Genomic DNA, 15,041 nt, shown 5'->3' with positions numbered 1-15,041 from the left:
ACAAATTAAAAGCGTGTTACCGATTCTGAGGTACTTTTAATTGTAAAAAAACTAATCTACTGTCTGACCCATCTCGGCGCGACATCTCCGGTGGGGCGACTTATCTACCTAAGTTCTTAAAATTATAGTCAGCACATTATACATGTGTGCGTACAGACTTAATCTAGGGCCGAAGGCTGGGTGGTCACCATAGCTCCTCCGACCTTAAGAGGAAAATTATCGGGAGAATCGATTTTAGATTGGTTCCGATAATTTTTCTTGAAACACGTGTATTTCAGCAATTTGAGCCGAACAACATAAACGGAAAATACAAAAATACTTAAAATAACTAAACCTAAGGTCACGTACACCAAGGACGCACTGAAGCTACTGTCCCTTTTATCAAAAACACTTTCGATCACTTCACTATGTTTTAACGAATACGCCATATATTTCACTTCGTCTAGATTTATGCCCTTCATATCAAGTGCACGTGTACTGGATAGCTGTGCGTTAGTGCGTAACTGAGGTAAGGCGATGATTGGTACTCTTTTCACCACATCGGACTCTATGAAGATACGATGATTAATGTGTATGCCATGAATCTCCACCTCACAGGGTTCTTCGATGGTCATCAGGTAAGTACCAAATACCAATTGTCTACTGGTCTCATCCTTGCATCGTTCTGTTAGTGTGGTCTTCTCTTCACTATACAGGATCCAGTTGTTGTTAGCGACTTGTTGGACTCTGACCTGTTCGATTTCTATTGGATGTTGTTTGCAAAGGGTAAGGTCGTTTTCGAAATTCATAAGCTGTTCGACACAGGTAAGTTCATAGAAGGGGATCCTGTTGTCTGCAGTGCAGAGGAAGCGAGCACCGGCAGAGAATGGTCTACACGGTATTGCGATTGGTGAGTATCTATTTTCTTTCGCCAATAGGTAAGGGTATTTGGGGAAAATAGCTAGGGTCTTATTTTCGGTGTCATGGAAAATTGGTAGGGAGTAAATCTTATAATAGTTATAAGTAACATTATCGGTAAGTGGTATCTCCATTATAAACGTTATTTGATTACTTTTAATAAATGATTTAACACATATAATCTCTTCTATTTTTAACAAGTTCGCTTCGGCGGGAGGATATATTAAGCTTTCATATTCGGATATTAATTTAAGATGATATAAAAGTTCTGAAGAATTAACAATTGATTGATGTAAAATAGAGACTCTGCTTAATGCAAGTGCAGTTTCGATTTCACTTAATCTAATAAATATAGTACGAAAGTTACTCATGAAAACATTGAACAACCCAGTTAAGTACGTCAGAAAAATCCAACTATTTTGCTGAGCAGTTAAATCTTTAATTAATGTTTCAATTTTAGTTAACCTGTTATGGAAGTTAATTGTATTCTGTTCAATAGTTTCAGTGGCATTAATAAAACTGTCAAACATTTTAGAGACCAATGTTAACCTTTTAGATATAGTGATTTGACCTTGATTCAATTTAGAAATGAGATTATCATACTTCAACGCATCATCATGATCCAAATTACCGGTAACAATTTTATAATAGAGCCCAGTGGATTAATGAGTCCTCGTTTAGATCGTTTGGATGGTATAAGCTGTTGGTATTTTTCTACAGTTAAATCACGTATGGAATCTGTATGCATTTTAATAGTCATAATTTCTTGTGAGTATGATGCATTCCAATCAATTAAATTACAAAGCGCTTGATAGTTGGTAGAGATGTAGTTAAGGTCAGTATAAATTTGATCTAGGCTGATGATCTTTACAATAGTCCACTGATCAGTTTGGAAATATGCATGACCTTGTTTCACCGGTAAAACTCCTGGATTACCTTCAAGATTTTGCAGATGAAGGGCCAGCGACAGCATCGTGACTGTCATCAATAATATGCCGCACCTGTGGAGGACGTTTTATATTTTAATAGGAATTTTGGTATCCCTCTCTCCTATTTTTATAGGTAAAATATTTTTATCTGCTTTGCCTGTTACTACAGCTTTTATATATCGGGGCTTATCCTTACTTTTACGCTTATTTATGTCTTTACCGAAAACAATTTCTCCTTTTTTAAACTTTATTTCACCTTCACCACCCTTACTCTCTATTCTTTTCTTTAATATTAACCATTTTGTCTGCTAAGTGTTCGTATAATGTTTTTATTCTTTTTGCATGATCTTTTACTAATTTTTGGAAATAACGTTTTTCTAATTCTATGCTAAACGGACTGCTTGAGTCGGTATGTCCGAAGACAACTTCAAATGGTGCAAGTTCAGTGACTGAGTGAATAGTGTGATTGTATGCCAGAACAGAATAAGTCATAACCGAAGCCGCATCAGTACATTGTTTTTCGTATTTGGCCAGTCTGTAAATTTCTATTATAGTGGAGTGGAACCTCTCAATAAGACCCATTGAATTGGGGTTATTAGGGGTTCCAATGTGGAAATCAATTTTATGTAAATTCAAAAATTCCTTAATTAGTTCATTATTAAATTCGGTTCCGGGGTCTGAGCTTATTCTTCTGGGTGTACCGTAATACGAAAAATATTTCATCAGTGCTCTAGTTACTTCGGGAGTTGATTTTCCTGAGTTTCGATTGCCTGACCTAATTTGCTAAATGCGTCAATTATAGTTAAATAAGTTTTACCTTCTATACTAAAAGATCTATAAATAGCTCTTGAAAAGGCGTCTTGGGTTTGTGTTAGTTGTAATATAGGTTTGATGGGTTTCCTATCATATTTCATTCTACGGCACCCATCGCAACTGTTTATGACGGCTGTTACAGTTTCCTGCATTCTATTCCAATAATAATTTCTACGGAGCCTAACTAGCGTTTCTTTTATGCCTCTATGACAGGTCTTTCCTTCATGGTGTTTAAGTATAAGTGCCTTTTGCTCTCCTTCATCTTCTACAAAATAACTCTTTCTGTACATTCAAATAGGTTAATAGTTCCCTTTCTGAATAGTTCAATTATTATATTGCTAAATAGTTTCCGATGTTCATTCTCCTCAAAATAAATGAAATATTTTAATTTTGGCTGTATGTATTCCTTTAAAAAGTCCTTTACTAATTGCGGATTATCTTTTGGCAGGAAAACTTCTAATATCTTTTGTTTGTCACGTGACAGGTTCTTAACATGCATTTGATTTTTAAACCATGAAAATATTAAGATTTGATTCGGCTTGGTGTCGATCGCCTCATGTAAAATAGGTATACCGGTTGATTCTAATTCTACAGCGGAATGAACGGTTTCGTTCGACTTACTGGACACTGATCGTATTGGATACTCATTTGTATCGTAGTGAACTTCTCTAATATTGTCGGAAAAATCTATAGGACTACAGGTCATAGTTCGACTAGAATCAGATATCGTTACTGTTGATGAACCTTTACTATCTGCACATTCATTTAGATTTTTATCTTCCTTCTCATCAATATTAACTGCTAGAGACTGATTTTCGTCGTCTGTGAGTAAGGCATTGATTTTTATTCTGGACAGAGCGTCTGCATTTGTATTTTGTTTGCCGTTTTGTGAATTAAATCAAAGTCGTAATCTTGCAAACGTAACCGCCAACGTGTGAGTTTGCTACTAGGGTCTTTAAGAGATTGGAGCCAAGTTAAGGGACGGTGGTCAGTATATATATAGAATTTTCTACCGTACAGATAGGGCCTAAAATGCTTTACTGCCCACACTATAGCGAGCAGTTCACGTTCGATGGTACTATAACGTGATTCTGTATCACTGAGGGTACGACTAGCATACGCAATGGGCTTGTCACTGCCAATCTGTCCTTGTGACAGCACAGCGCCTAGAGCGACATTGGATGCGTCGGTCGTCAGTATAAATGTTTTGTCATAGTCAGGGTATTGTAACAGTGGGGCATGTGTCAGGAGTTCCTTGCATTTGTTAAATGCGTCTATGTATTTCTGGTCAATAACAATTTTGTTGCGCTTTTTTAAGCAGGCTGTCAATGGTTGAGTAATTTTTGCAAAATCTTTTATAAAACGTCTGTAGTAACCTACAAGTCCAAGAAAGCTCTTAATCTCTGTCGTTGTCTTTGGTAACGGGTAATTCAATACAGCGTTTATTTTGTCGTCATTAGGCTTTAGCCCGTCTTTAGTTATAGTGTGTCCAAGGTAGAGCACTTCTTTGCGTAAAATTCAGATTTGTCTAATTGAATTTTCATGTTAGTTGTTCTAAGTCGGTCAAATACAATTCTTAATTTATTTATCATTTCGTCAAGGCTATTTCCGTAAATTATTATGTCATCCAAGTATACCATGCAGTGGAGTCCTTGCAGACCACGCAAAATATTATCCATGGTCCGTTGGAAGGTAGCAGGAGCGGTTTTAAGTCCAAACGGCATTCTGAGAAACTCAAAATGGCCATTTTGCGTCGAAAAAGCTGTCTTCTGTCTATCCTTCTCTTCTACTTCTATTTGGTGGTAGCCGCTTGCTAGATCCAATGTGGTGAAGTACACACTCTTTCCTAGTTTGTCGAAAAGGTCATTAATATTAGGTAGGGGGTATTTGTCGTCTATGGTTATGTCATTCAGTCGTCTGTAGTCTATTACCATCCTGTATTTAATTTCACCAGACGCATCCTTCTTTTTAGGGACAAGGTGAACTGGAGCACTCCAAGGGAATGAGATTCTTGTATAACATTTTCATGAAGTAATTTTTCTACCTGATTATTTATTTCGTTTTGGATGAAAGGTGCCTGTCTATAGGGTTTAATGTATATAGGATCTTCATTTTGGTACGTATGTGATGTTTAACCTGATTAGTAAACGTAAGGGGGATTTGGTCACAGTAGAATATGTCCTTATATTCCCTACAAAGTGCATAAATTTTCTCACGTTCTTCGCCATTGGTATGATCGAGTCTTAATTTATCTAAATTTTCTTCAAGTAATTTGTCAATTTCTAGAGGAGTATTGGTCGTAGTAAAATTAATGTTGTATTCTGTATTTTCATATGGCGTTACTGTGAAAGGTTGGCAAATAGTCAGTTGTTTTGGGCAATCTGAAGTGTTTTGAATTACTGTAAATGCGTATCCACTATCACAGTTTACTAAAGCACTAGGCATTCGTAGTCCATTTCGAAATTCTTGGTAGTCAAGAATAGCGTCACCTGAATATTGATCTACTGGCAATTTAAATCGTTGTTCTGAACGTGGCTGTACAGTAATTTTATAATTTAAATTATTATTGATTATTGGAATACAAGTGGAATTCGTTTTAAGATTCGTTCTTTTAGATCAATAATTGCACCTAATTGCTGTAAAGGTCGTTACCTATAAGCCCGTCATACCGTGGATCTACTTCGTATACATAGAACTTATGCCAATCGTCACTAACAAAGGTAGGTAGAAGAGGAATTTCTATTACTTCATTATGTCTACTAGTAGCATGAGTACTAACCACCTGAAAATTTTCATTACGTATATAGTCGTAAAAATACTCATATGCTTTTGTAGGACCAATGAACGATCTCATACTACCAGTATCTATCATCATTTTGCGTCTATCTCTTCTACATAAATATACGGTAGCTCTAAATTAGAGTCAAAATTTAATTCTAAGATTTCTTGTCCGTCGAGGCACTCTCCTGAAAATCCAGTGCCTGAATTTCATTTTCTGATTGTAATTCATAGTCAACATGAGTCTCGTCATGATAATTAATTTCATTTGAGTCACCATAATAGTCATCGTCATAGTTAGAGTAATAGTTATTGTAATAAGGCTCATAGTCGTCAGCAGACAATTCATTTAAATTGAAACCTTGTGGTACATTCGATTTAGGTTGGGCTGTTCGCATAGACACATCAGTAGTTTGCGTTTGAGGTTTTAGTATTTGTGGGGTATTAGAATTATTGGGGGATTTGTAACCAAACTGCTGAGGTTGCAACGGTTTATAGCCAAACTGTGGCGGTGGCCTGTATCCTAATTGTTGGGGTGGCCTGTACCCAAATGGTTGAGGTGGCCTATACCCGAATTGTTGAGGTGGCCTGTACCCGAATTGTTGGGGTGGCCTGTACCCAAATTGTTGAGATTGGGGTAAGTACCCAGGCTTGGGGCGTGATGTTAATGCATTTGGTAATTGACCTTGGGGCTGATTGAATTTATTCTGTGGAATACCGAAATTAAATTTAGGTGTGGTAATATTATTTGGCAATAAAGGTTTGTATCCGCTGGCGTCATTACCAATTTTGATCCGAAACTGCTAGATTGACCGTAAATGCGATTCCTAGTATTATACTGCTCTAAGAAATTAACTTCCTCAAGTACTATACTCAAGGCCGCTTCTAAACTAGAGGGTGCCTTAAGCCTTACAATACGAACCATATTCTCTGGGAGATTGTATAAGAACACATTCAAGGCCGTATTGTTATAAATAATTGTCTTTGCACTCTTCAAATCAGTATCCTCAATCATGTTGACCTTGGACATCAATAATGATCGAACACTTTGGATTCTATTACAAAATTCTAAATAACTTTCACCGGATTTAATTTTTAAGGATTCTAATTCGATATTAATGCACGCTTCGCTACGCGGGTCTCCAAAATGTTGAATAAGTAGATCTTTAAAAGCAGACCATGTCACAATATCTTCACGTTCTGATAAGAGCGCTGCGGCGTCATCTCTCAATCGACTAGTTAAAACATTATAAACGTAAAGATTTTGTTCGTGGCTACCCTTATATCGGTCAAGGACATACTGACACTTTCGCAAATAAAGATTTAACTGTCTTTTATCACCATTATACAAAGGTATTAATTGAATAATTTCTTTGGGTATTTGTTCAATAGTCACTGAAGTCATCATGTTCACAGAGTAGAGAACGGAACAGATAAAACAATTCGTGAGAGTACAATTGACTATGCTATGAAACACACAAGATAACACAATTCAAACATAACACACGTAAATCAGAAAATAATTAGACGCAAAATGTATGTAATAGTTTAGGTAATAAAATTAAAAATATTAATGTATAAAATATATATTTTTTTTTATATTAGGTGTAGAATTACATACACTTTACTTATTACTTTTAATAAAACACATTTATAAAAATATCAATGCAAAGAATACACTTGAGATAACAATTAATTGGCGTCTCTGAAAGTTTAACTACTCTATGTCGGTTCTATTTATAGAACACAATGAGATAAGCCAATAATCTAAATGAACACGTTATAATGAGAGAGGTTTAATCTCAAAATAATGTAGGTATTAAGTATTGGGGGATAGAGGAACATGGATTGGCGAAAAATCACTCACCAGCCAGCTGCTACTCTCATCCTTGGTATTCCTTTGTTTGCCCACACGCACCAAGAGTAATTTATTTGGTTCGTCGGATTTCACTCGTCCTTAAATTCCCACAGCTATCGTGCAGCTCGTCCTCGAGACACGCGACGAATTTAAAACCGCGAAGAATTTAGGAATATAACAGCGAAATCCTACCGGCTGCGCCACTCTTGTTTCCGGAGCGGGGAAACTATTGAAATTACTAAGTATTACTACTAAGGAATTTCGGGAGACAAATTAAAAGCGTGTTACCGATTCTGAGGTACTTTTAATTGTAAAAAAACTAATCTACTGTCTGACCCATCTCGGCGCGACATCTCCGGTGGGGCGACTTATCTACCTAAGTTCTTAAAATTATAGTCAGCACATTATACATGTGTGCGTACAGACTTAATCTAGGGCCGAAGGCTGGGTGGTCACCATAGCTAGCTAATAAATGTAAATATGTTTCGTCACCACCCAGTCTAATGTTTGCAATCAGACTAGATAAACTTTTTACACGGTACGATTAATGTTTTTGTAGGTACATAAACGTGTATAGACAGGAGGTGAATCTTATTTTAATGTCTATTTAATATTTGTATTTTAAGGTAGGTGCGTATTGTAAGGTCAATTAGGTTTTATAGATAATTGTAATCAATAATGTATTATATTGACACAATAGATTGCTCACTAAATGCGACCACTTTGAAACAGAATATATTGTAATGTACAGTAGTGTTCTTTCTAATTTATTTTTTCCTTATTGTAATGAACGAAGTATACCTATACGTAATCTAAATACGTTAAACGTATGTACCCTACTGCGGCCACAAATTGTTATTCTTTTGTAAATTTACTTTATACTCGTGTAAATATGTACAAAAGTAAATATTTTTACATAATGACGTGATTTTATTGTAATATTCCAGCCGCGTCCGCCGTTGCTTAAGTCGGTAGCTGTAGGAACCCAGTCAAATGTTTCATCACGTTTTAATAACTCCGCAATGTTTCGTTTATCAAAAGCGTAGCTTTGTGATTTCAGCTGTGGGTACCCAACCCACTTACATTATAATTTTCATTGTGATTTCGCCACCAGTAACCGAAACGTTTTACTAATCCCCGCACTAAACTCAAACCAAATTGCTTACTTTATACGAGTTGATTGTTGTCGAAATTGTGATTCAAATTATTTAGTAGGCAGCAATTTTAAGTTATACATAAACTGTTATCGATAAAATAGTTGGAAGTGGTCTAATATGAATAATGAAATTATGCGGGTCAACAGTACGGCCATGTAAATAAAATGGCTAAGGATTAGTGGTGCGATGGGAATAAATCAAAACGTTGCCAATGAATACATTTAATTTCCGAGCTGGCTTTGATTCGGTATCGATTCGCGGGCTATTTCGGTTGTTGCTAATGCGCTGGAATTAATTTAATTGGTCTGGATTGCTACGGTTATTTATACGTTTGTAGTCAAGATTTGTGGGCTTATTTGTTATAGTAAGCTAGTAAGGCTTATAGAGAGATTTGCAGGAACTGAAACAACAATCTTACGTAAAATACCTAATAATGAGGGGACTTCGAACAAAGAAGAAACGTAATGCTAAGATTACACGGAGTAAATAAACAATAATAGACGCCGAACTCAGCCGGGCCTTGTCGCGGCTTAGTGGCAAAAAGTAACAAGGTAAGTATTTATTTATAGAGAAACAAAAAAAAAGTCATACCTAAAAGAAAAGCTCTTATATTTTTATTGTATATGTTCGATCAACAGCAATATCACGGCTGTTTCAGCTTTATGTGGTAATACAAACACAGCCCACTAGTTCATTCTAAGTCTAAGCAAAGCCTAAGTCCCATGTTATAGATTAGAGCCTATTGCCAACACGCAAACACATAATAGTTCTGAGTCGTACTAAGTTAGAACCTAAAACAGGCAACTCAGCTTAGTATGTAGTTAAGAGGCAAACAATAAAATCAAGTTAACAGCGAACTAGAATAACACCCATTTGGGGCAAACATTTCGTTCCGCACAACAATCTGTTCAGAAGCACCCCAAAATAATACATTCTAGTGTCAATTACAACTGTCTCAACATCGCAAAGAACAGCATAATTCAATAGTAACCTCTGTGGAAAGTTACAAAGAATAAATTCGTATCTAAAGACACATATTATTCTGTAGAAAGGCGTCTCGCAGCGAACATAAATCTGCCCACTCGACTCTTACGTAGATAATAGTGAATAGTGGAGCGAGAGAGCTCACAGCCAGTACAACGTGAAGATAGATGCAGTAAATCATTGTTGCGATGTTTGCAATTAACTTGCTAGTGTTCGCCCACTGTCGCACTTCACAGGAGCCGGGATTCGAGACACTCTCTACACGTGTTCGTTAGTGACCAGAGATTGATGCAAGCATGTTGCCGCCCGTCTCCATGTAGGTGTAAGCTAATTATTATACAACTAAATACACGCTGCCTACTGACTGAGGGAAACCGAGTTATCCGAACGTTACAAACGTGTTGTTGTGTTAATGTAATGAAGACGAATAAAGATAATACGAAGTGACCAGCCGTATCCGTACTGTTACAGCCTTTTTATCGTCCCACTGCTGGGCACAGGCCTCCTCTCACATGGAGAAGGATTGAGCATTAATCACCACGCTTGCTCAATGCGGGTTGGTGATTTCAGACTTTATAGTCCAGGTTTCCTCAAGATGTTTTCCTTCACCTTTTTTATCAGCCATTGGTGTCTAAGTATACTTAGAAAGTACATACAAACTTAGAAAAGTTGCATTGGTACTTGCCTGACCCTGGAATCGAACCCACACCCTCATACTCGAAAGGTTGGTTCTTTACCCACTAGGCCACCACGACTTATCCGTAACCTAATAAGATTTCTTACGTTACTTACATAACATGAGATTAGTTGAAGCCCCTGAAGAAGAATTTTATAACCTCTTGTAGGTAAATGTACGTAAGTACTTCGATCAACAGAGTATAAGTAGGTAAGTACTATTGATAAAATTAAAAAAATATGGTGACTGTACCGCAGAAAGATCGTGTGCCGTAATAACACAAGTTCGTTATAACGTTACTGGACGGAAAATCAAATAAAACTTATCAATATTGAAAACGTTGATGAATATTGATGACCTATGCAAAAAGGGTGAATGACTTTTTGTTAAATCTGATTCCACAGTTTAGTTTTACAATGGAATCCTTAAAAAGCGATTTAAATACATTTGCGAAAATGTATTTATTATTCATCAGATAGGTTTAGAGCTGGAAACGAATTAATGCAAAGTTGTATCAACCACATCAATCGGAAATTTCTCTGTTAGCATGTAGCTATCTCTTTCACAAATCGTTTAACGTGCTGTGCACATGAAAATTGAGGGCTCGCAACACCACGCTTGCGGTCAGCGAAAAATAACAGCGCACACAGATCAAATTTATTTAAAAGTATCGCTAACGCAGCGAGAAGCAGGTGTACCTATACTAACTGCTTACATTAGGAAAAATTCTTGAATAAATCATAGTCCGCTATAAACACATAAAACTTTAAATCGGTCCCTAGAGGCATCTGGAATATTAAACGTAAAAATAAAACTTCAAGACTTGTGTAAAGTCCTAACGACGTCTGGGTACCTATCCCAAGTGCTTTTAAAGACGAGCTACCAGAATAACATACAGAAGTAATTTTCTATAACTTGTAACATTTACTTAATTAAAACCACATAAGTACCATCGGGTAACGACACGAGAACATGCTTTTGCCATTATCTATACCTATTGGGGGACATATAAGAACACAATTATACTGTAGGGACTCATTTTATTATACACATAGTACAAAACGTATAAACATGAAAAAATAATCAAATTGAAAGCCCGTTTACTTGTCTTATACCTCTCTTGAGCTTGGTAACTACTGCAAATAAAATAATCGGTTATAGTGTCACAATAAAATTGTTTTAATAATTTATCTTAATAATTTCAGCAACCTTTACATGAAACCGATACTTTGTTATCATCCAAAAGAGGTTGAGTTAAAAACGGTATTCGTTATCATTTCAGGCACCCGTGTCGTACTTGCTCGAATGTACCTACTTACTGAACTTACATAGTAAGTTTTTGGAGGTGCAATCTGAAAATTATAAGGAAATTAAAAACAGTTAAAAACTGTTTACATAGTGAAAGTAATTTGTTTGTATAGCCTACTCAGAGGTCTTTAATTCGCTTAAGCCTCCCAAGGGGCCCAACAAGAAAATTTGAAGTGTCAAAACACAAAACTTAATTTGTCAAAAGTCTAATTTGTTAGAATACAGACGGCTTCCCTCGGCGCCTTTGTGTTGGTACAGAGTTAACTAAAATATTTATATCAATGAAATTAGCTGCTAGCAGTTGGCATTCATTAGCTAGAGAGATACATATGTAATATTCGCAATTAGAGCGTGTGATATATCTTTCCGGTGACAGCAGCTCAGCTCGGCCTCTAATACACAAGGATTAAATCGGTGCACATTCCTACAGAGATTCGGCGAGCCGATCCGCACTGTCTCGCCTCGGCGCGCGGCCCGGGCCCTGCCACCACATTCACGTGCCACTCCTCACGCCTCGCATAATATATAACTGCTCATCTTTACACGGAACTTGCAACTCTAATTGATATGAAATATCACATCATTGGTAAAAGTTAATTGCCAGCCTCATAATTATAATTAATCCTACAACAAAAGAAAGATTTCTCACAAAATATTGAAAAGTACTCAAACTTTGCGGAATATGCAAGAATTTGTTAAACATTCAAGAAGCCAAATCAAAGTAAATTCTCCTTTTGACAAAAACGTTTCCTTAGAGACGCGAGCGGTGACCCGAAAATTCGCTCGCACCTCATACAAACACCGGTCTCAAATGTCTTCTATATTTATTTATTTACTAAGTTACCTCGAATGCAGAGTACCTACTCAATTTCGGCACACTAGGGGTTGAAATTAATTCTCTCAAATTTTTAAAGAGAATAAGGATTTCATATTACTCCTTCATATTAGATTTAATATTTTGAAGTTGTATTTTTTTTATAACAACCTGGTTAGTCAGTTATGATACCTTGACATCATTGCGGTGCGGTTATTGCTTGATCCGATGCGTTGCGTATTATTCATCGTCGAACGAGTCACTGCGGTCAGTACTTCATCAATTTTCACACTGTGTTGTTCAAGGACTCCCGTAATAAGCTCCAGGTCACTCACTATTGGGATTTTGATGTATGCAAATGGTGGAGAATTTATAGTTATGGTATATTACTAGGTAGGTGTGTTAAGGCATTTTGCGCGTGCGTGCGAAGGTACTGGAGTCCCGTAGGAGATGGAACTCGGTTGGCACGCTACAATTACATTCCACATACGCTCCCAGAATCGGCAACAAAGGTAACTCCTAGTGAGGAACGACTGTTATTCAATGTAATACCCTTGTAACACATTTTAATATACCGTGTTTCCTTTATTTATTTTGATGACTCGTACTTTTTATATGAAATTGCGTTACCAAAGCTCACTGAATCGGCAGCAATAAAAATCTGCTATGAATAGCAAAAATGAACAAATCGTACGCTACATTAAACCTTTTTAAAAGAATTCATATTTATGCGTTTTAATCGAGAATGTTATTCGATGTTTTGTGACGTATAAGTAGGCTAAATATAAACGTAGCGTGTATTCTCCTCTAAATATATTATTTTTTCGTTTAAAAGAAAACTTTACCAAAGAGTCCAGAGCGTATTCTGCGCAGCAGAAATCCTTTAATTATTGGAACAGCTTATTCAAAAGTCGTCCTAATTTACTTTTTCTTCCCAAAAATGCGAAGGGACAAATTGGAAGGGATCGCAAGTCGTTAAGTAATGTTTATAGTTAAAGAAAATTATGTTATAAACGGCGATATCGAGGGGCGCACTAGTTAAACATTCGGAACCTAATCGTTTCGATTCCAATAAAGAAATGCGAATTGAAACTTGAAAGAAGGATAGTCTCGGGGCCCGAATGTAATTGTCCGTGCTCGAAGCAAACGATTTCTTTTGCTTATTGCCTCCGAGGGTTTCTTGCAATTCTCTTAATGTTATTCCCTGACAACTGAATTTTATGACTGTAGATCAAGGGGAAGGTATTGAATGAATTAAGGAATGCTTTCTCGAGGAAGTTATTTAAAAAGTTCCGTAAATTACAAATAAACTTCACATGAAAATATCGGAGGCCTTCAACGTTACACAAATGCACGCTGAACAAATAGTTATATTTAAACGTATGTCGAGTATCGAAAAACGCTCAACACAAATGGCAATATATTCGCAGCTCGATGTTTGCTACTATTAATTAGTTTGCACATAGGGGTTGGTATTTGTTTGAAATGCTGCGTTACTAAATACCTGCAATAGATTTACAAAAATATCTAAAATATGTAGAGCAAACAAAATCCTGACCTATTTCATATTTTTCCTGTTTATTATTTATTGTTGACGTCGAAAGTCGATACAAATAATTTTAAGCGTAATTAGCGAAGTATATTTCAGGATAAATTGCGCTGATTAATTAAAAAACGTTCATGTAGTATTGACTTTTAAAAATATGAATTCCGTTTCAGTGAAAATAAGTCTATCTCGATTGGAAATATCTGCGGGCAAACAAACTCAACCGTAGCACGGAATCGTTTTACGTGCTTTAAATAAATTAATGGTGTAAGTTAGTTAAACTTGGCCGCCGAGAGTTCTGGCCCAGCGATGTCTATTTATTTGTGTAATTAATATAATTAGAGAAGTATAATTGTACGTTCGTGAAACTTTCTACTTCAGGTATATTAAGCAAACGTCTTTAAAATCTATTCTGTTCAAAGGCTTAATTATAACGGTGTTCATTTGAGTCGAGAAGATTGCATTTCCAGCTTTGTATAGTATAAAGATTTGTCAGATTAATATAAGGTACTGTTCTCCTTTATGTATCGTAAAGTGGAGCTTTAGTTTCCTAATTCAAAAATGTTATCATCAATAGCTATTTAGTATCTGATGAGTAGCCACAATGGTTGTGAGGAATGTGCGGTTCGTATCTATGCACTAAATACCACTGCATTGCGTGTTTCAGCCATGGCCTATGTTCTTCAATGCTTTGCCGAGTGGGTGTTTGTGAACATGTAGACTCAAACTACATCAAAGTTCGCGGAAACAAACAACTGTAATCGTATACGTTATCTTGGTTTAACCTAACACCTACTTAAGTTTAGTTTTCAGACCTGAAACATGCAGAAATCTGAATAGAACGAAGAATAAAGTATAAAATGATTCAAAATCAAAGTAGGTATCTAGGTACTGTGATCTTAGACATGTCAGTTTGACATATAGCGTGTTATTTGAAAGGACTATCATACGCCAGCGATCATAGTTCCACGAATTGCAAGCGCCTGTGCTGCAAAGTCTGCGACCCGTTACTAGGAACCTAAGATACCAATAACAAAGTTCGAGGGTGTCAAACGTATCGCAATGCTTATTCCAGTTGACTTCTGAGAAACTGTCTACATTCTCGAAGTGATGTCACAAGCCTCAGGATTATGTTTTCTTTCAAACTAGAATATCTTTTCAATTGAATTAAATTGAACCAAATTGTGGGCGTGATTCCAATCGCTATAAAATTCTCATTAACCAAAACTACTTACACGCCTACATGTCTACGCAAAGTTAAGACAAAGACCCAACAAAGGG

General features: G+C 36.4%; 1 long non-coding RNA gene across 1 annotated transcript; it reads right to left on the bottom strand.

Annotated features, from left to right (window-relative positions):
- Positions 1–16: 16 nt before the first annotated feature.
- Positions 17–7,833, bottom strand: LOC135118033 (uncharacterized). The gene is made up of 2 exons (XR_010277323.1): positions 7,285–7,833; positions 17–1,898 (listed from the first exon to the last, which is right to left on the bottom strand). It is a non-coding gene; the product is annotated as an uncharacterized LOC135118033 (long non-coding RNA).
- Positions 7,834–15,041: the final 7,208 nt, after the last annotated feature.

The sequence above is a fragment of the Helicoverpa armigera genome, chromosome 2 (genome assembly GCF_030705265.1).
Source record: "Helicoverpa armigera isolate CAAS_96S chromosome 2, ASM3070526v1, whole genome shotgun sequence".
Taxonomy (NCBI): Eukaryota; Metazoa; Arthropoda; class Insecta; order Lepidoptera; family Noctuidae; genus Helicoverpa; species Helicoverpa armigera.
The sequence above is the reverse complement of the archived record's forward strand: the minus strand, read 5'-3'. Positions and strand labels throughout refer to the sequence as shown.